The 21898-nt window shown below is 33.2% G+C and overlaps 4 long non-coding RNA genes across 4 annotated transcripts; 3 read left to right on the forward strand and 1 right to left on the reverse strand.

Moving 5' to 3' along the window:
- The first annotated feature begins 1457 nt into the window (after positions 1–1457).
- Positions 1458–2939, forward strand: LOC122718123. The gene is made up of 4 exons (XR_006347322.1): positions 1458–1718; positions 1798–1962; positions 2038–2618; positions 2730–2939. It is a non-coding gene; the product is annotated as an uncharacterized LOC122718123 (long non-coding RNA).
- Positions 2940–6370: 3431 nt separating this feature from the next.
- Positions 6371–7876, reverse strand: LOC122717881. The gene is made up of 3 exons (XR_006347270.1): positions 7766–7876; positions 7507–7659; positions 6371–6945 (listed from the first exon to the last, which is right to left on the reverse strand). It is a non-coding gene; the product is annotated as an uncharacterized LOC122717881 (long non-coding RNA).
- A 415-nt stretch (positions 7877–8291) lies between these two features.
- On the forward strand, positions 8292–16697 carry LOC122717880. Its single transcript, XR_006347269.1, has 7 exons — positions 8292–8425; positions 14569–14646; positions 14722–15523; positions 15619–15909; positions 16008–16184; positions 16304–16419; positions 16637–16697. It is a non-coding gene; the product is annotated as an uncharacterized LOC122717880 (long non-coding RNA).
- A 2236-nt stretch (positions 16698–18933) lies between these two features.
- LOC122717882 lies at positions 18934–20788 on the forward strand. The gene is made up of 3 exons (XR_006347271.1): positions 18934–19520; positions 19659–20082; positions 20268–20788. It is a non-coding gene; the product is annotated as an uncharacterized LOC122717882 (long non-coding RNA).
- The last annotated feature ends 1110 nt before the right edge of the window (positions 20789–21898 follow it).

Genomic DNA, 21898 nt, shown 5'->3' on the forward strand with positions numbered 1-21898 from the left:
AAACTTTATAGGGCACCACTGTTGGCCAGATGGAGAGGAAGAGAGACCATGATACAAAGATGGAAGCTTAATATAATACCAACATTCAAAAATTAAATAAATAAAATTCATTCCCTATACATTACTTTGTCCAATGTACAAGTCAAAATAGTATAACAACAAAAGAAAAAATATTTGTATCACTGTGAATTGTACTTTCATTTGTAACTCTGTAATTGTGTTACTACTGAACCAAAACTTTATAGGGCACCACTGTTGGCCAGATGGAGAAGAGAGACCATGATACAAAGATGGAAGCTTAATATAATAATACCAACGAAAAATCGTATCATTGTGAATTGCACTTTGAATGATAAATAGTTAAGCAAGTCTAAGGAAGAGGAAAACTCTTATTCAATTATTACAACATTGGATACAAAAATTTATGCACGAGGATGAAAGATCGATCTATAGGGCGAAATTGTAGCTAGAAGAAGAGAGAATAACAGGGTAGAGTATCGAATGCAACCGAGTTTGATGGTGGCGGTATTGGTAGGCGGATGACGAGAGTAGTGGTGGTGATAGTGGTGGTGGTGGGCCGTCACGCCACATAGTGTGATAGCGACGCATTAAACGGCCAACCCTGCACCCTTGGCCCAACCTACAAGCTCGAGTCCCGGAACCTGTGAGATTCGAGATCGAGATTGAACTCTACCAGGGATTCAGAGGATCTCTGGTCGCACAGAGGAGCTTGACTGATTCGTTTCACCTCCTCCTTTTTTTTTTATTTCTCGTGACACTTTATGATGAATAATTGAACTCTGTTAACTTTGAATCAGGAAGATAAAATCTGTATGGAACAGAGAGCTTTTCTTTTGAAAATTTGAAAGAATAAATATCATCTTCTAATGTTCTAAATTAAGATTTTTTTGTTCAATAATTTCTTTTAAACTTTTAAACATAGCAGGTATCCTTTTGTTTATCATAAAATTAAAAATTTCTTATTCTTCTTTTGAAATAATTTTCAGATCCAATAAAATCTCCATTATTCATTTATTTGCCATATTTTCAATTTACATTCTCAGAATTAAAACCAAGTGAAAATTGAATAATTTAACAACAAACATTGGATATATTTTTGTACACAAGGATTTTAACAAAGGTTAAAAGGATTAATTTTAAAATGTGCATCCATTATTTATCGTATTTAAACACCCTCAGGTACTCTTAAACTATCCTTTTCTTACTTGCCATAAAGTTAACAATATCTTATCCATCCTTTCAAATAATTTTCAGATCCAATTTTAAATCTCCATCATTCTCCATATATTTACTATCTATCTTCACAGATTTACAATCTCACAGATGATTACTGAAAACCAAATCAAAATTGAATAATTTAACAACAAAGGTTGAAAGGATTAATTTTAAAATGTGCATCTCCATTATTATCATATTTACACACTTATCATATTAAACACTCTCAGGTACTCTTAAATTATCCTTTTCTTACTTGCCATAAAGTTAACAATTTCTTATCCATCCTTTCAAATAATTTTCAGATCCAATTTTAAATCTCCATCATTTGCCATATATATCTATCTTCACAGATGATTTGCAATCTCACAAATGATTATTGAAAATCAAATCAAAATTAAATAATTTAACAACAAAGGTTGAAAGGATTAATTTTAAAATGTGCACCTTCACCATTATTTATCATATTTAAACACTCTCAGGTACTTTTAAACTATCCTTTTCTTATTTGCCATAAAATTAACAATTTCTTACCCATTCTTTCATATAAATAATTTTCAGATCCAATTTTAAATCTCCATCATTTGCCATATATGTCTATCTTCACAGATGATTTGCAATCTCACAAATGATTACTGAAAACCAAATTAAAATTGAATAATTTAACAATAAAGATTAAAAGGATTAATTTTAAAATATGCATCTCTATTATTTAAACATCCTCAGGTACTCTTAAATTATTGTTTTCTTACTTACCATAAAATTAACAATTTCTTATCCATCCTTTCAAATAATTTTCAGATCCAATTTTAAATCTCCCTCATTCGCCATATATTTATCATCCATCTTCAATTTGCAATCTCACAGATGATTACTGAAAATCAAATCAAAATTGAATAATTTAACAACAAACAATTGGATATATTTTCGGATACGCAAGGATTTGAACGACGGTTAAAAGGATTAATTTTAAAATACCGTGTGTGCTGGTCTTTTATCCGCGAGAAAGCATGGAAGTCGTCGCTTGGCGTGCTAACACCCTCGCAGGGCGCGGCTCAATCAATTATTGTGGCGAGGGTGCGGTCGTCCCTGCGCGAGTTCCAGCCCCTGGCATGGCAACAACCCTATGGCGAATCTCTCTCTCTCTCGTTCCTTTTCTTCTTTTCCACATTAAGTTCCACCTTTTAAAGATGGAAACTCGAGAATTGAAAAGGAACGACGATTAACCGTACAATTACAAAGCTCTTCTCTTTCTTCTTTTTCTTTTTTATAATATCTGTCTATCCTGATTCTTGTTACAACGAGTAACCAGTTGATCGATTTTGTCTTCCCTTGGCAAAGTTTCAAACTATCGATCATGGTTGTTAACCCTCGAGCCTCAGGTAATTATTATTTTAACGTGTAAGCCTTCTTTTTTTTTTTTTTTTTTATAATAAGGTAGTACTTTAATACCATACTTTTTTCCTATATTTAACGGGAGGTATTTATTTAAGATCCCCTGCACGAATTAAATTTTTAACCAAATTGGCTGCTTTGATCTTCCTCGTGGTTTTATTTAAAAAAAAAAAATTGCAAGGTCAATTATCCTCAATTTCTTCCTTTTATTCTTGAGAAATATTTTACAACTTATTGCAATTTCCTTGTTGGCGACAATTTGAAATTTGTATATTTTGGTGCAAAGAATATCAATGTATGTATTTATGAAGTTGAGATATTAATATTTAAAGAGGTATATATATATTTATATATTTAACTATAATAATAATCACATGATTATTTTATTTAATTATTTTATTTAATTTTTGCAAATTTATTCTTGAAAGAAATCAATTGAGTTTGTATAAATCAGTTATATATATAATTTTTTTTAAGAATAAATTTGTAAAAATGTTATTGTTGTTATTAATTGAATTTAAAATAGATATGCTATTTCCAAGTGTCACGGTTAAATTAAGATGCGAATGGGGTGGTGGAGGATCGAGGATCGAGGATCGGGATTCTTCCTCGATCGATTATTTTTACTCCAGATTGGCGGTGGGCATCGCTTCCTCGTAGCCAGTCGTCGATGCGAGACGTAAGTTTATTTATGCGTCATCGGTGTTAACACGATTTCCACGGGCCTGTGTCGTACGAATAAGAGGAAGGAGAAGGAGAAGAAGAAAAGAAGAAAAAAAAAATCACTTTAAAATACGAGACAAATGATGTCTTTTTACCCTGCGCGAGGAAGGGAGCGCAGCGATTTATTTGCGTTGTTCCGAGAACCCACCACGACGTGGCATACTTTCGTAATCTCTTTTTTTACGACTCTTTAACGATTTTTTAATCATTTCTTTTTTTTTTTTTTTATTTATTTCCTCTAACAATCTTTTTTTCCCCACTTCGCCATTTTTTCAATCATCTTCGTCCCATTTCTCGAGAGAGAAGACGAGTTTAATTGATTTTGAAAAAGATTAAGATTAAATTTCAATACAGATGTCTCTAAGCTAAGAGAATATTAGAAAGAAAGTTTATTTTTTAATCTCGAGAATTTTATTCTCAAATATATGAACGTAGATATATATACTAAAAATAAAATTTTTGCAGATTATTCTCGAGAGTAGGAAGCTAAATAATCGCTCATAATGTTTACTTGCGAAAAATATTCGTGAGAGCAACTCTCGAACTGTCACTCTTCATTAATAGATATTATATTAATTTAGATAAAAATAGATATTAAATAGATATTATATTAATAGATATTATATTAATATAATAGATATTATATTAATAGTAAAAGTTATTCTCGAATAATCAGAACGTAATATCCACTTGCAAAAAATATTCGTGGAAGTGAATACTGTATTAAAAATTATTCTCATGCAATAAAAGTTATTCTTCATCCAGTGGACACTGGAATAAAAATTGACAACTCTATGTATAAAAAATATTCACAAGTGTAATTTTCAATAAAGAATAAAATTATTGTATCCATAAATACTTTTACTACGTTAAAAAAGGTACACTCTCGTGAAAAAAAAAAATATTCGTGAAAGCAAGAAAATTATTCTCACAAACTCGGTGTCCGTTTACAAAAAAAAAAAAAAAAAAAAATTCTCAAGAATGATTCACGAGAATTTGAAACGGTATTCTATTATAACGGCCGAGTTTAAAGTTTCACACGAATCGGATAAATTGGTCGAGGTAAATGTCGACAATGGATGTCACGAGGAGGGGGGAGGGGGAGGGGGCGCAAAAAGCGAAACGAAGAATCGCTCTTCTTCTTGCCGGCCTGGTCCTCGTCGGATGATACAGTGCAAGGGACACCGGGATCGGGTCCCTGACGACGCCACGTCTAAATATATCCACTCCGTGACACTTGTTTCATGTAAATCAAGCCCGTGGACGAGACGAAAAACCGAGACGATGCTGGAGGAAACGGCCTCGAGATATTCGAATTCGTCACGAGAATCCAGCCGAGATACATACATACATATTTCTTCAAATTCGATTTTGTAATCTTTCCATGTAGCAGAGGACACGACAGTTGAAATTCGCCTATTAAATTTTATCGTTCCATTTTAGAAATTTAATTCGTTCTGACCCTTCATTCTAGATCATTTTATCATTGCTACGATTTCGTAAAGAGATAATTTGTGCGGAGAAAAAAATCAAATTTTAAACCAACGTCGAAATATTTCTTACTTCAATTTAACTTTTTCTTTTTTTTTTCTCGGTAAAACTTATATATATCTATTTCAAATTTTATATACATCAACTCTCCCTTATCATCTCTCTTTTTTTTTTTATTGGAAAAATTGATATTCGTTAAATATTCTTCGCTTGATATATCGATACGCGATATATATAAATACATATGGATCGTATCGTATCCATCAACTCGAAGAGATACTAATATTCTTTGAATATGATGGAATGAAAAAAAAAATAAATAAATAAAGCAAGTATCGAGAGATATTTCCAAATATCGAACGTCAAACAAGATAAAAAAGGAAAAAGGAATGCACGCCACGATTTTCCCACGTCCAAACTTCCGCTCCATCTATATCGTTATCTACAACTACTCGAACAAACTCGGGACGAAAACTCGGGCAGACCTGACGTAAACGATAAAGATTGTCTGTTGATTCTTCGAAAGAATATCGATCATCCATCCTCGGCCCCAAACTCGTCGATTATCTCCTCGAATGAATATTTGCAAAACGTCTTCGTAAAGATAGAAAACCGTGAAGATTCGAAGATTCTTTCTCTCGAGGATAGAGAGGTTAGAAAATTCATTTGTTTCTCTGCCTGTTTAAACTGACACGGAAATGGTAAATATTGCCCGTGCGAAACGTGGTTTGCGTTTCGCTTGGAAGATTCCTCCTTGGGTAAGAATTTTTTTTTTGTTCTCTTTGAGTTTTTTCAAGTTTCGACAAGCTGTTTCACAATTATATTTGACTTCGACTTTCAGTTTTGTCATGAATAGAGAGTAGCTTTAACGAAAGGAGAAGAAAGAATTCTTCTGTAAAATTGTTACCATCTGATTTATCTAATTTATCTGTTGCTGTTAATAGAAAAATCTGAGAAAACAAGAAGAGAAACGATTCTTCGTTTATTCGTTTCTAACTTTCTGGAATCCTTAAGAAGATGGAAGATTGTTGTACGAATGTAGAATAAATAAATGATAATCGATGATTGGACAAAAGTTGTTTACGAGAGTTGAAAAAAAAAAAAACAAGTTGAACAGAGGAATAAAATTTATAACACGAAGAAAATCGTTATTTACAGTCTCCTTAAGTGGATCGTTAGTTCGTGATCCGATTTAGCAAGAACAACCGGTCCTCCCCGCTGGATCGGCCCGATCATCTGAACAAATACGAGACACATGCTCAAATAGAATATTCGTTGCTTTGTTGTCGTCAATAAGCTGCTTAACACCGTTGGATTATCACAGTCACACTAGCATTAATTACTCGTCCCATTGTATCGAAAACGAATTTTTTAAAACGAGTAACGTGAAAACATCCTTCATAAAATTATGCTGAAAAATTTTCATAGTATATAGGTACAAATTTTGGAAATTTTATATATAAAAAGAAATATGCATATAAAACTTTCGAAAGTAATTCCGTGGAAAGTATTTTTTTTACAAATGGATACCCTTCAGCGTAATTTTCACTTTTAACACCGCTTGCGAAAAAAATATATTCTCCAACTCACGATAATTCTACTTTCGATTGAGCATGCATCTTAAGGGTTCGGGAATAAATTCGAGAGTAAAACTCTCCAACGTAATTTTTCACTTTTGCGGCGAGAAATTTTACTTTTCGAGAAAGGGAAAGAATTAATTTTTTTTATTACATATAATTTTTTCAGAATGGAAATTATTCTCCATAGTGGTTTTTTGAATTTCAAATCGTATCCTCGAATAAATCTATTTCGAGGATCGAAAGAAACCTCTTCTCGATGCATCATTGTCACGGCTGTTTCCTCGCGTATCTCTTTCTTTTACTTTCTTTCTCCGTTCCCCACGATGACTAAGAGTTTTCGTATCAGGTGATCAGGTCGAAGGATTAACACGGCATCCGCTTAAAAACTTGGCCTGCTGATCATAGATGCGGTATTCATGAAAACGAAAGCATTCTGTAACCCTTCTCGAAGGTTACATAATGTATCAGAAGACAACGGAACCTGGGCGAATCGCATTATACAGATCTGGATCGTGATCGTCTGGAAAAAAAAAAAAAAAAAGGAAAAAAAATCGTCTCGAAAGTAGGATTCTTTTATCTCTTTTCAAGGGAAAAAGGTAATTTCTATAGTGACTGAATTTTTTGGAGATAAGGAGAGAAATAAAGTGGCCCACGATTCGAATCGAAAATAGGAATGTGGGATGGTGGTAGAAAAGGGTGGAGCATGTGGGTATGCTGGAAAGTGGATATGCGACACTGAACGGGCATTGGAATGATTTATGAAGTACGAAATGGGACGAAAAAGAAACGGAGGATAGCGATGGAGTCGAGGCGTTTCGTATTATTTCTCTTTAAAATTCGTTCGAGGAATCGAAATATTTTTGTGCAGGGTTTAAAAAACGAGTGAAATATGCGCAGCAAAGGATTTCGAGAGGACTAGGAATCATCGCTTGTGAGAAAATCGACGTCGAATATTTGATTTGTGAACCATGATAGAGATTAAGAAAGGCAAATAGTTCGAGAAATCGAAATATTTTTGTATGGAGATATTTTTGTATTCCTCATCGAAAAAAATATAAAATATGTAGAGTAAAGTTATCACCTAGAAATCTCCGTTTGTGAGAAAATCAACGTTGAATGTTTGTGGATTCGTCTCATTTTCCATCCCATATTCCGTCGTATTTTCAATTTCGATTTTCAAGAAAATTAACTCGTATCGAAAAATCTTTCTCTATCCAGTTTTCGACGAGGAATCCTGCGTTAAATAAAAACAAGATCAGAATCGAGTAATTTTCAAAAAAAAAAAAAAGTAATTTCTCCAAGCATTTTAAGCAAGTAGTGCATTCGAAACGATTCGAGACCTCGAATATAATCGATTGTTCACCGACTACCGAAACAGTTTCTTCTTTGCAAGCGGCTGGTGCATCTCCCGCGCTTTTTTGCCTACCATAATGCGGTGCACGGAGTGTTTCGAACCCTCGTCTCTCATCGAATGTTCCTTCTTGTTCCCTCCGTCTCGCAACGACACGCACAACTTTTACGACCGACCATTTATAACTGGCTGTCCACGTGAGGAGGCCCAGGGGCGACGTGCACGGCCCTGCTCCTCTGGAATAATTAATCCCCTAGAATTTTCACTAAAATTCTATAAACGAGACGTTGGCTACTATTGTTAACCAATTCGACGATTCGACGTCTACTTATTAATTATCAGAAAAGGAATTAAGATTGTTTATAATAGACTTAATGCCAAACGATAATTTGTTATGATAATTTCGCTTTGTGCAATTAACCATTAACTCGATTCCACACTTTCTTATCTTAATCTCCAGCTATCTGATTAATATATGAACATTCTCCAACTTGTTATTGTCAATTTCACAATGAAGATCAGATTGCAATCGAAACTTGATTAGAATGAATCTCTACAAATACACGAAGTGTTATTGTAATTCGTGAGACATCTTTGGAGTCGATTTTTGAGGCCAAAGCAAACAAAAGTTGATATACAAAAATTAAAGGTTAGTTATTAGGTTATAAACAATTGAAATTTATTGAACTCTATGATTATTTTAATCTTTCGAATCGAAAATTATTTCTCCTAATGTATTATACGAACAGAGATGGATAAAATTTTAATAAAATTGAAGTTAAGAATAAAATACTTTAATAATAAATAAAGTACTTAATAAGTTATTTATTTCACTTATTATTTTTACTTTAATAAGTTTAATAATTTATTATTCAGCATCAAATAATTGCAAATAATTATATTGTCAAACAGGCTAAGATTATATGAAGAACGAATCAAATAGCTGTAATAGCTACGAATAAATGTTATTGAGCCATTTTGAATAAAATTATTTAATCAATGATTTAAAGTTTATTCGAAATTGTTACTTTTTCAACAGGTTAGTATCCAATAACTACTGTATGTATAACGATATAACCTTAAAACGATATAACCTAATCTAACTTTTACATCTCCATAATTATAGCAAGAAGAAAAAGATATTTGTTATTATTGCACAATTTATAAAATTTTCATACATTAATCATCAAGTTACTTACAATGATAAATAAATTGAAAAAGAAAAATTATGAATAATTGGAACATTTCGATCTCTGGCTACCGTAATCATTACCGTTACGCTTGGCAGTTAATATAACGTGTCCGTAGGCAATTAAAAGCAACGACGGGCAATTAGCAACGTCCTTATCGTTCATCGGCTCGCTGCCAGCCGATCGCGAGATTCCTGAGAGATAAGGATCTTCGGATAACACCGTTAACTTATCGCCATTGATCTCCTCGAACTCGCTCTGAAATCGATCGAGGTCAACGATTACGCTTCGCGAATCACCACCTCTTCCCTTTTTTATTGGCAAAAATTATTCTGGAACATCTGCACGATAACGAGATTCCACTTGTTAACAACTAAGCAAATACGTTTTTATCTTCTATTTGAAATGGCTCTGTGTATATGTGTCGAGAATAGATGTCAGACTGATGAGGAAGATTTTCTTTTTTAATTAATTGTTGAAGAAGTTATATTCGTAACTACTTTAATTTTCGTTTCTGCGTTATTTTGTGTCTTCTCTTTATTCTATTTGATCAAAATCAAACAAGAATCAAAGAATCTTAACCTAACTTTTTGATTTGATATTATATTCATATCAAGTTTAATTTTCGTATGTGCGCCAAATATTTCTAATTTTCAATCTTTTATAATAAAAAAGTTAATTGAAAAAAATATATATATTATCACATAATTATAAGTAGTTATTCAATCTATAAAATTTTTATTTCAGTTCTTCAAATTTTTCATAATTTGGAAGATTTTTCGTAAGTAAAAAGTTTTTGTCCGTAAATTTTTATTTTTGAAAAGAAAAGAATAAGAACATTTGGAAGGCAATCTCAACGGTCTAGAAGACTCTCGATCGTTCGTTGTTGGAGTGAGGAGGGACTGTTATCATGAATCTTGGGTAGCCACAGCCCCGGTAGTGATGATGGTATCGGCATGGCTCGTCCAGAGACATTGATTTTCCATAAATACAGATGCGATGCTAATTAGATGCCAGTTGCACTTGATGTGCTCGTTCCTTGATTCGAGAATCGATTTTAGAATAAATATCAGCTTTGAAAATCAAAACTGATTATTTCTTATCTTATAATAGCAAAAAAAATTTATTTCCGATCTTGCTGATTTACAATGCAAAAAGATAATTCCTATGAAAAAAAGTGAATTTGTATGTAAATGTTTTTCAAGACTAATTTAGTATATTTTTTTCTGTAAAAGAAACTAATTTCATGGATCATTTAAATTATTGAAAATCTTTTATCTCAAATTTTATATTTATTTTCCCTTTTTAGTGAAAAATCTCGAATTTTCCAAGATTTTGTAAGGAAACATAAATAATTAATTTTTTTTCCGTGATCTACACCAATATTTACGAGCGGTTCGACGGTTTTAGGTCGATAGAACGAATCAGGGTTTCTCTGAACAACTCAAACATATTTGTCACGCTCCTGGATCGAGTTTCTATTGGTTTTCTTTCAAAGTCCATTTCAAAAACGCGCTTCGTTTTACGGTTCCACCCTTATCTGCATGATCTCTCGTTTCGTCGAACTGTTTTTATCGTTCTTCGTGAGTTATTCAGATTCTCCTTAGAATTTATGAGAAAAGATTTAATTTCTTTGTATGTGTATCTTAAAACAAAATTTATCTTTCTTAAAAAAAATAAATTAAATTTAAATTAGATGAAAGAAATTATAAATATTAAATTTTATCGATTAAATTTTAGATATATCCATAGATGTCTCATAGAAACGTCGCTTGAATTCAAATCACAAATTAGAACATTCATAGAGGTATCCTAGTAACTTTATTATAAATTACAATACAATGTACTATATTTTTCAAATTTTTCAAAATTATGAACGACTTTAATAAAACTTTAAATACAAATTATAAATAGAATACCAAACATACTATATCTATTAAATTTTTAAAAAATTCATGGCCGACTCTAGTAACTTTCGTTTAATTTTTACTCGTATATTTTCGAAACTTTTAAAAAGAATTAAATAATCGAATATATTATCATCATAGATTACCTCTGACCCAATGATCATGCTTTAAAACGAGCTCGAATCGAATAATTTATTTGTATTTCGTGCGGGACAGGAAGCGACGTTAGATTCCGGAGGTGGCATAGGGATTCCAGGGATAGCGTGTCTCGTAGATCGCTAGGTTTATGGAACGGTGCCATGGCACGGCAGATGATTACCGCCACTTACGACATTCGCTCGCCGATCGTTCGAGTGCTTTTACATCGAGGTGGCGACTTATCGATCCGGTCCTTATGGCTCGTACACACAACGTGTAACCTCGAAAGGTCGAGCTCATTTGCATAGCCCGCATTCGCCCTCTTGAGACTATTTCTTTATGTGTATCGTGTTCGTTTCGGTCGTTGAACAATTTCATTCGAAAGATCGTACGTAATCTGCAAATCGTTTATTTTCTATTGATATCTGCAGTTAATTTGAAATTTTTTTCAAAATAAAATTCTTTTTTTAGGTTATGTATAGTGTTTGTTTCATTGGACAATTTCATTTGAGGTATCGTACGAAATGTGATAAATCGTTTATTTTCTATCGATATTTATATTATAATTAAGAATTTTTTGAAATAGAATTTTTTTTTTAGATTATATTATGTGTAGTAATTTAGAAAAACGTTTAGAAAATTTAGAATCTATTCTATATATCTTTTACAAGCTATCTTTTAAGCTTTTTAATTAATCTTCCATAATTAATTTGAACTTCTTGAAAAATCTGAGAAAATTCTAAAATACTTATTGAAACTACTTTCCAATTGTGTAATTAAATATTTAAAAGAACTTGTCAATGAAAATAAGGAATTCAAAAGAATTAAGATCCAAGTTGCGAATGGAGAATAAAATGATAGATATGGATAAAACTTGAAGGAATAAATCACATTCTAATCTGTAATCCTGAGCTCTGTTATACTTGATTAGGTTAACGACTATGAGATCCCGGGTGTCAAGTTCGATTTGCCGGTTCACGAGTCTGTTATCTAATAGTTAAGCCGATAGTGACGATGTTAGCCAGTCAACGAGGCCTCTTATCTAATGTTTGACTAACATCAGCCAACGATCAGAGTTCGGTTCTATTCGGTTCACGATCTCGTTACGTAATCTCTTGTCAACATCTTACTTAACTTACTACCGACTTCTTACGACTAGCCTCTGTGCAGCCACAGTTTCAGCCAAAGTTACGAATTTATCGAAAATTTAAAGTTTTGACACAGGACGTTGATATCAGTCAGACAATATCGCGTATCCGCGTCTATTTATGGAAGAAACTAACAAAGAACCAGCGGATGCCATGCGCCATTGCTGACTCGTAATATCCTGGGTTCATTTTTTCCCTTGTTATCTCTTTGATTTTACAATTTCTTAAAATTCTTAAAAATTTCTTCGATTATTATCTCAATTTTTCGTATGGAGAAAAAAATTTTAGAATTTTCGAAAGTATCTTTTAATTGGATGATTCAAGTTAGGTTAGACTAGGTTAGATTAGGTTCTGGAATTTTTAAAATATTTTTTATTTTAATTTGAATTAGGCAATTCAAATTAAAATTAAGATAGAAATTTTATTATATTTTTATTCTGTGATTACTTTTTTTTTTTTTTACTTAGAGAAATAAGATTTGGAAAATGTATCGTTATTTATTCACTTTCTACTATTATAGCGATAGAAAATCATAAAATCAACGATGATTCAGGAAAGATTCATCCATAATCAAATATATATATAATCATACAATCATTAGCAAGAACAAATGGTTTTCCTATCTTTCTCGATTGTTCTCCAGTCATATTTCCTATTCACGAATTCATATTTTCCAATGAAAATAATACACAAGATAATAAAACCTCTGAGGTCGATTTATATTATCGATTTCGTTGATCTCCTCTATTCAGGTCACTGTATTGTGCGAACAATCGTCTGTGAATAATGCAAAAGAAAGCGAACGTATTATCGTTACTTTTTTTTCTTTATTCTGCGCCGACGATAACGATGTGAAAATTGTTTACGAACGTTCTATCTGCGAGAGGTATCTCTCTTATTATCGTATATTTCGAAAAAATATTAAATATTCGAACTGGAATTTGCTTATTTGATAAACAAGTTCGTATTTTATGAGTTATTAAAATTTTTTTTTTTTAACGAACTTAAATATGAATATATTGGAATCATCTTTTCAGTTCTTTTTTAGTGATATTTTTTTATATATTTTCTAGTGAAATTTTTACTAGCAAAAAATGTTCCTCTATATTTTACACTCTCATTATTCATTTTTCTTTTTAGTCTAATCTCTTAAATTTCAATCGAAGAAAAATTTGTACGTCTAATCTAATGATTGACAAGGAAGTTCTCGTAAATTAATCAAAATGGCGGTGAAAAATTACGATAATCCTCACGGTCATCGTGCTATCTTTCGGTTATTTATAGTCGCGAGCATACAACAATGACAGGTATATTCGATAACGAATGCTAGTTAGAAACTGAACATTATTCTCGTTTAAAAACGGAATAGAAGCTAAACAACCGAGGAAAATTCTTTCCTAATTGGCTTCCGGAATTTTATGTTTCATTGAACTTCTCATCGACTCGCTCTGTTTAGTTGTAAATTAACTCTGCATTTTTTATCATTTTTAATATTTACATATTGGTTCTTTTCTTCAAAAACCTATCAACGATAATTATCATAAAAGATAATTAAGTGAAATGAAATTATTATAAACTATCGATCTGTGTCCATTGATTTTGAATTAATTAAATGAAGATTCGATGAAAAAGAAGGAAAAAGAAATGATTCTAAATTTTTAATGTAATGCACATACAGTAGATAGTGACTCAAAGTGAAAAAATACATAGAAGTTTATTTATTTAACCAAGACAGCTAGGAAGTTGGAGTTTTGCCACGAGATTGCCACTCTCAAAGTTGTTTCTACGACCACGCAGAGGTGGAAAGCTTTGGTCGACGACGATAGCCTCTTTGCACGCATACCCGCTCGCGTATTTGCACTTTGTCCGACTGTAAATTACGTTTCCACGGCGTGGCGAGATACAGCGAAAACGCCATTGGACCCTCTTCTTGGACTATTATCGTGGTGCCATCTCTCTTCATTTTCCTGTTTTAAATTCTTCTTGCAAAATTACTCGAATCCGACATTTTCTTTTCATCAACGAGGATATCTAAACTTATATATAAGTACATATACTTCTGCTTAAAAGTCTTGGAATCTTCTTTTATGGTGTAATCATGAATTTTAATTTTTATGTTAAATACATTAATATTTATTGATGGTCACTAAATTTCTTAACTCTTTACTCTGTAAACATTTTCACGATTACCTCGAACCATAAACGATGGTCATTTGTATTCAACGTGATTTTCAATAGGTAATAGTCTAGCATTTTCCAAGCTTCTGAAGAAGCTGAATAAACGTTAGAATAAAAAATTATTATATAGCAATTCGTCTCGATTATCCTTATTATATTTTCATCATATTACTTTTTTTAAAAACGCTCATTTAACGAATAAGGATTATAATTTTCGAATAAATTTTATAGATATTTCAAGATTTTCGAACGAAGAAGAAGAAAATTTTTTCCACGAAGAGAAAAATCGAGCGATCGAGATCCGAAAAGGTAAGAAAATAGATTCGATTAAATAATCGAGATGATCTCGTGCATTTAATAATATATATTTTTTCGAACGAAAAGTGCTCGATGAAGAAAGAAAAAATTTACACATAGGCCCAATGAAGATTCCATCGAAAAAGGAAGATCAATCGATCGACTCAATTGAGAAATTATCATATCTTAATAAATATAATAGATCTCCTGAAACATTCTCGATAAAGAATGTCTATATACTCGGAAAAAAAAAAAAAAAAAAAAAAAATAGAAGGTGCACGGAAGAATCCGTGGAACAGGGACCAGGCTCAGAAAAGGAGGAAAGGAAGATGGAGGGTCAGGCGAAAAAGGAAGAGGCAGTCGATCGAGGATTAAGTAGTCGAGGTGATCTCGCGCACTTAGGGCTACAAGGGATAAAGCTCCGGCACTGTCAGTGGGCAGGGTGGGACGAAGGGTGGACCAACCGGTCCTCGAGGTTGCCTCGGCTTATTCAGTCAACGAACTCTGCGGGCCTACGACGTGACACTGACCCCTCCAGGGTAAACGTCCCTGGCCGGTCGCTTTATCAATGTAAACGCGCCGATCGCCGGTGGAAATAAATGGGAAAAAAGAGAAGGGGGAAGAAAAAAAAAAAGGAAAAGAAAAAAGAGAGGAAAGAAGGGAGAAATAAGAAGAAATAAGAGGAAGAAGTGGAAAAGGAAAGGAAAAAAAAGAGAGAGAAAGAAAAAGAAAAGGAAAGGCACGGTTGCGTCGTCGGAAGGCAAAGAGAAGTGGATGGTTGTAACATTAGCGAGACGCTGAAGACGATGATCCCTTCGGGGCGTGTTTCTTCCAACGGTATACGTATAATGTATAGGGTGGCTTGAATGAACGCATCTACTTAAGGATGGTAATCTCCACACTCATGTGGCTAATATATCTTAATTTTCTCGAGTTATCGATGAGGAAAATATCGTTGTCGATTATATTTTTTTCTTCTTTAAGGACAATTTTTGTAATCAATATCCTTTGATCTTGTATCTTATCTCTTGAAATTATTCGATTAATAAAAAAAAGGATGCACTTATGGATTAGATTTTCATCTTTAAGGAAAACTTTTTCAATCGATGTTCTTTGATCTTGTTCCATTGGATATTTATTGCATCGACGAAAATTGAGGTATTCGATGCGAGTGAACGATATGAACGATCTATAATAAAGAGAAGAGAATTTTAAATTATTCGAGGAATACGTGGTATTTTACAATGAACGAAGTAACGAACGGAATTCGAACTGGTAAGTGCAACTTGTACATATCTGATCTTGCATGTATGTATATATATATATATATGTATATGTTCTTACAATTTATTTCTTCTTATTTATTTTAATAGAGTGGTATTTTCAATGGATTTGTATTTATGAATCACCTTGTGTGCACGGTGGTGAGTCCACGTTTATGGGAGAGAGCTGATAACGTTGCGAATTTCCTCACGTTCTTTCGCGTGGTAATTTGCGATTTAGCCGGAATGAGAAGAAGGGTTGGTGGATTGTCGTGGATTTTTATCAGTGTAAGAATTGGTTTTCGTCCATTACGTTGTTTTTATATTTATTTATGCATGAATAGAGGCTCGAGCCTTGGAAATTCAAAAACTTGGTATAATTTGTATCCTCTTTTTCTTTTTCAAAGTTGGAGAATTTTTTGGAAATACACTACACTTGCATAACACTACGAGCGATTAAATTGAGAAAAGGCAGTTTTTAGAAATTATATTGAAGGAAGAAGAAAATAATGGATATAATAAGGTAGGTGTTCCAGTAGTCTATCGGGAACAAGAATGCTTTTTCCTTATCGGTAAAACTTATCCGGGGAACACAGTGGGGTTGGCATTGCTCTCGTATCTGTGCCCTCGTGCGATAAACTGGCTAAAACCCAAGAACAATAATAAATACGATAATAACGACAGCCACGATACTCTCTAAAAACTTCTACGATTTTATTTTTTAACATTTTTTTTTTCAGGGGGGAAAAAAATGGAGGAAAAGGAGGAGAAAGGAAAGGTAGAAAAATATATCGAACTTAGGAAAGAATTTTCTTCTCTTCAGGGACGAGTTTATCGAGAAGAAAAAAATTCTCGTTTTCTTGAAAGTGTTAATATATATATTGTATGTTATATTTTGTATTTTCAAAAATTGATAATGAGATTACCTATTATTAAATTAAGATATTTTTTTTTTTAAATTATTCTTTATCAAAATTTCGAATTCGAAAAAATTGGCAAAAAGTTTCAAGAATTATTTCATTTTAGAGAATTATTTTATTTTATTATCTTCTTGTAAGATATTCCACATTGAGATTTTTTTTCTGCTTTGACCAAAATTTGAAAGATGGCAAAAAATTTTTCAAAAAAATTTCGTATATTCCATCTGTATTAATTATCTCCAAAATATTCAAATTACTCTCCTATAACATCGAAATTCAATTTCGAATTCGAAAAATGTTTCGAGAATTCGAAATTTTAAAAATTACAAAAGATTTCGTATATCTTATTAATTACATTCAAATTATTCAAATTATCTTCCTGTGAGGCACGCTACATGATACGCTAACTGATTTAATAAAAATTTCGAATTTATCAAAAAAATCTTTGAGAATTCAAAATTTCAAAAAAATACGCGTATAACCCTTCAAAATATTCAAATTACCTTCCTAGACATGCTGCATACCTCACCAATGGGAAACATCGATCTACACGGCTAGTAGGCAAACGAGGAAGATCAATTTGCATCGAAGGAGATAATCGAGACCGAAGAAGAAATCGAGCGTAGGAAGAGAAGGCGGAGAATCACTCGTAGCAAGGTTGTGTCGCTGATTCATTAATTTACCGGTGCCTAGAGGAAGGAGCGGGGAGCAGCGCAAAAACCGTTGCAACAAGACGGAAAGGCGGGTGCAGGAAGCTGCTCCGTAATTGACGATTCTTCATAACGGAACCCCTTCCCTTTTATTCGCGCGAAGAACGGCAGGAATTGCTGCTCGATGATGAGTCTATCTTCTTTTCTTTTCCTTCCTCTTCTTCCCCTTCTTTTTCTCCTTCTTCTTTTTATAACTCTGAACGTGATCGAACGTGTCGAGTCCTCGACTTTTTCCGCATGAAATTTTTTCGATCGTAATTTTCAATGAACCGTCGACGATCGAACGAAATCGTCTGGACTCAAGATTTCGTTTTATTTTTATAAAAATGGAATTTGTATGCGTATATCGAAGATAATTTATGCGATTCGTGGATTTCGAAATATCGAATTTTGAGTTTCGAATTATCTTTATTTTTTTTTTTTCAATATTCTCGAAAAACTAAACATTTTTCAATTTTTAGTAGTTAATTTTTAAACGGTAACTTAACCTGTATTAAACTTATCAAATTTTTAACATTTCAAAGTTTCGAGTGATTATCCACCGATAATTACAATTTGTAAGTTAGGTTAGTTTAAAGTAGTGGTGCAGTACGATTGGCCAGTACGATTTTGATAAAACGGTGAAAAGAGGATGAATAGTGTGTAATTCAAGATTGTTAATGGGAATCTTTGGAGGATGACCTCGGGCTATTTGGTTCAATGGCGGTTGATTCAATCCTCGAGCAGCGAGGCTGAACGACTCCTATTTAGCGGGACTTAATCGAGCCACTACCAAATTAAAAGAAACCTCTACATCTCGAGATCTCTGCAGGACCAATTGAACCTTCGTGTTCCTTTTGTAATGTATTAGATGATTGGAAATCGACGATGGTCGTTGTTATCTTGAAAGAGACGAAAACGGATATTACATATCGATTTTGTAACAATTTCCATTAACATGGAGAACACACTATTAATTTAATTTAAAATTAAAAATTTAATCGAATTTGAATTTTTAAAATCCATACATTCTTCAGAATTTTCTATCGTGAAAATTCAAGTAAATTCTGCCTGGTTTTTAAAACTAGGAAAATTATCGCAATCGTAATTATTGTTGTTATAGTAAACATTGTAATTATCGAAGCTTTAAAAAAAAATTATTAATAAGATAGTCTAGAAATCTGTTTCGCAAAAAACTAGAAATAGAAAACCTGTAATTCAACCCCGTTGAATAAATTAGTTTGCAAAGTATGTTGGAGAAGGTATGTAAATCGCAATAAATATCTTCTCAAGGAAAACTTGCACATTGACACGGAAGAAATTCGAAAATGGCGAAACCTGTAGGTAACAAAGAAACCTGCATGTTCAACCGATATATATCTCGAGAAAAATTACTAAGCAAACTCGAAATAATATTTTTCCCAAGAATAGGAACGAAAAAAACTGCACGTTCCATCGAGATGTCCGCCGCGCCCTGTATAAATAAATTGCTGGAACTCGACGTCTCTTCTTCTCTCTTATTCTTATTTCATCGGCCTCGCTCTCGAGAAAGAGATCGAATTGAATGGCCATTGCTGGCAGTCGCACCTTGCGGCAACGAGGAGGGACGTGTACGTACGGTCGATTAAGTCGATTGGATAAAGACCGAGAGAGAGCAAAACTGGTGATCTCGTTCCACGCGGTGGCCCCGATGTATCTATAACCGTGTTCCACGGTCGCGAGTATTGCTACAAATGAGAGTTTGAGGCGTCACTGACTCGCTGTGCAACTCTCTTGTCTCGCTCTCTCGGCTTTGCATTCTTTTCTAAGCCTGTTCTCTCTGTTTGTTGTCGCTTATTGAATCTGATTCGAGAATCGTCTCAATTATATTCATTTTTCTTTCCTTTTTACATCGATAACGTTAATCTTTAACGATCGAAAAAAACTTTTTTTTAGGTTAGGTTGATCGACTATTTTGATATCGGTACAAAGTTTTTGATAAATTCTTATATTTTGGTTATAGTTATCATGACTAGGTTTGTATTGTATTTGATATTTTTGATATTAATGTAATTATAGAGATTCGAACTACAATTTTTTGATGAATTCACTTGGTATTTCGTTTAATTGGCCACGATGATATAAAAAAAAATAATAAAGTTTATTTTTTTTAGAGTTAAAAAATTTCGTCAAAGTTGAATGTAATTATTTATTCAAAAAAGTGAATACGTAGCGCGAGAAGGAGATCTCGTAGCGGACAAACGACGTGGAAAGTCCAACGAGACAGCAGTTGGCACACAGTCCGACTCTCGATTCATGCAACGTCACGTGTCGCATCCGAAGATACACGCTTTCTTTGTGTGGCATTAACGTATTCTGACTTGGACACTGCATCGGAAACACCATTCTAAATCGGTTTCAAAAGTTTGAACCGTGTATCCCCATGAGAAAGTCTACTATCTTACATGATTGCATAATCAACGCAAAAAAAAAAAAATTTATATCAAAAAACAAGCGGAATAAGAATAATTAACAAGTTAGAAATACAGCCAGGAAATCGTAAAAAGATAGAGAAAGCGGGGCGCCATTAAATTACAGGTAAACGAATCATATTTCATTCTCCAATTTCTTCTGAAATTCGCTGTATCTATTAAAAAAAAAAAAAAAAAAAAAGACAGAAAAAACGATCGATCGAGTGTCAACCAGAGAATTAACGAATCGTATTTTACGTTTCAATCCACGCTTCAAATCCATTTTTTTATCTACGTTTTATCTACGAAAAGATAAAATGGAATGGAAAGCGAGAGTCCAAAGCAGAAATGGAAAGAAACGAAGGAAAGAAATAAAAATGGAAGGCCAGCCGATTATTGGTGGATGAAAATGGCGGAAGAGGGAAGAAACGCGGAAAATCAAGCTATTAATATACACGGGGACCGGCCAGGCAACATTCTAAGCAAGCAGAGAAACACACGTTGTTTCGCGCGGTTGCTCGCCAAGCAGAACGAAGAATTTTAACGCTCCTCCTTTTCCCGCACCTGCTGCTCAGGCATTCAGCCAGGGACACGCAATTACCGGTGTTTTTCTCCCGCGAAACGATTAATAACGCGGCCCGCGACACGCTCTACAATTATGGCGCCGGGTACGTAAGTAAATGCCCTCGAGGATCGGGTCTTGTTTCGAATAATCGAGCTCGGTCGTGGATCGACGCCTTTCTGATCGATAACCAAATTGTCCCTATAATCGTGTTGAATAATTCATCTAAATTTTCTCTCTTATGAATAGATTTTTAATCGAATAACCAACAAAGATATTTTTCGTTATCTAAATGATTAAATAAAGATACGTTTCCAATGATTAATTTTGATGTTTCTTTCGTTCATTAGTATTATTTCATGATAATGATAATTGGATATTTTTCAACAGAGATAAATATCTTTTGACTCGATCAGTTTATGTATTTGTTTTATCTAAATGGTTAAACTAATAAGGATTTCCAATGGTTAATTTTGATGTTTTCCCGTTCTTTGTCATTGATATTACTTCATACAATGATAATGGCATAGATAAATATTTTTTGATTCGACCAGTTTGTATTTCTTTTTTAACGCTACTACTTTTCTTATCTGAATGGTTAGATCGCTGTTAGTTGGATCGCCACGTTTCACGCAATTGATCCAACCAATTACTCCACTAACAACAATCAGAATCACGTTCACCAAATAACCAATTCCACTCGAACGATCGCTACACCGAACCGACCTTACTACCGCTAAATAAAATACACAGACGATACCACAGACTCTCAATGAATCACCTCCCATTGTTCCTCAATCTCGACCATCGTCAAACCGCAATAATCTCCATGAGACATTCAACTTCTACTTAAAACAATCGCCTCTCGTCGTTTCTGTCCTTTGCCAGTCAATTAGATTAATTCAATTAGTTCAGTTGGGAGGAACGAATGAATAGAATAACGTTTACGCATTATTCCAGACATAGAATACCGGAATGTTTCTAAGGATAGATTCTAGATAGATAATCTAGATTTCTAAAGTAGATTTATATTTAGACCAAAAAAATATTCAACATTTCGAATTTTCAATATATGATTTTTCACTGTATAATTAAAATAAAATAACAAATACATCAAAAATTGACATTTGATTTTTGTAACCAATTATAATTTTTCATAAATTCTTTTAATAAAAAAAAATCCTTCTAAACCATAGTATCCAATGAATAAGTATCCATCGATAAAAGATTAATCGCCGTGGCATAGAACGAGGAGTTAATAATAGACGCCGGTTTTCTCGGTGTTCATCAGTCGGCATAACACGCATGTCGTTACATGTTTACGATCACGAAGCAAAGTGCGAACCTATCGCAACCTTCGACCCGCTGTTTCAGATTTCTT

This window comes from Apis laboriosa, unplaced genomic scaffold (assembly GCF_014066325.1).
Source record: "Apis laboriosa isolate Shangri-la unplaced genomic scaffold, ASM1406632v1 scaffold5_cov152, whole genome shotgun sequence".
NCBI classification, from domain to species: domain Eukaryota; kingdom Metazoa; phylum Arthropoda; class Insecta; order Hymenoptera; family Apidae; genus Apis; species Apis laboriosa.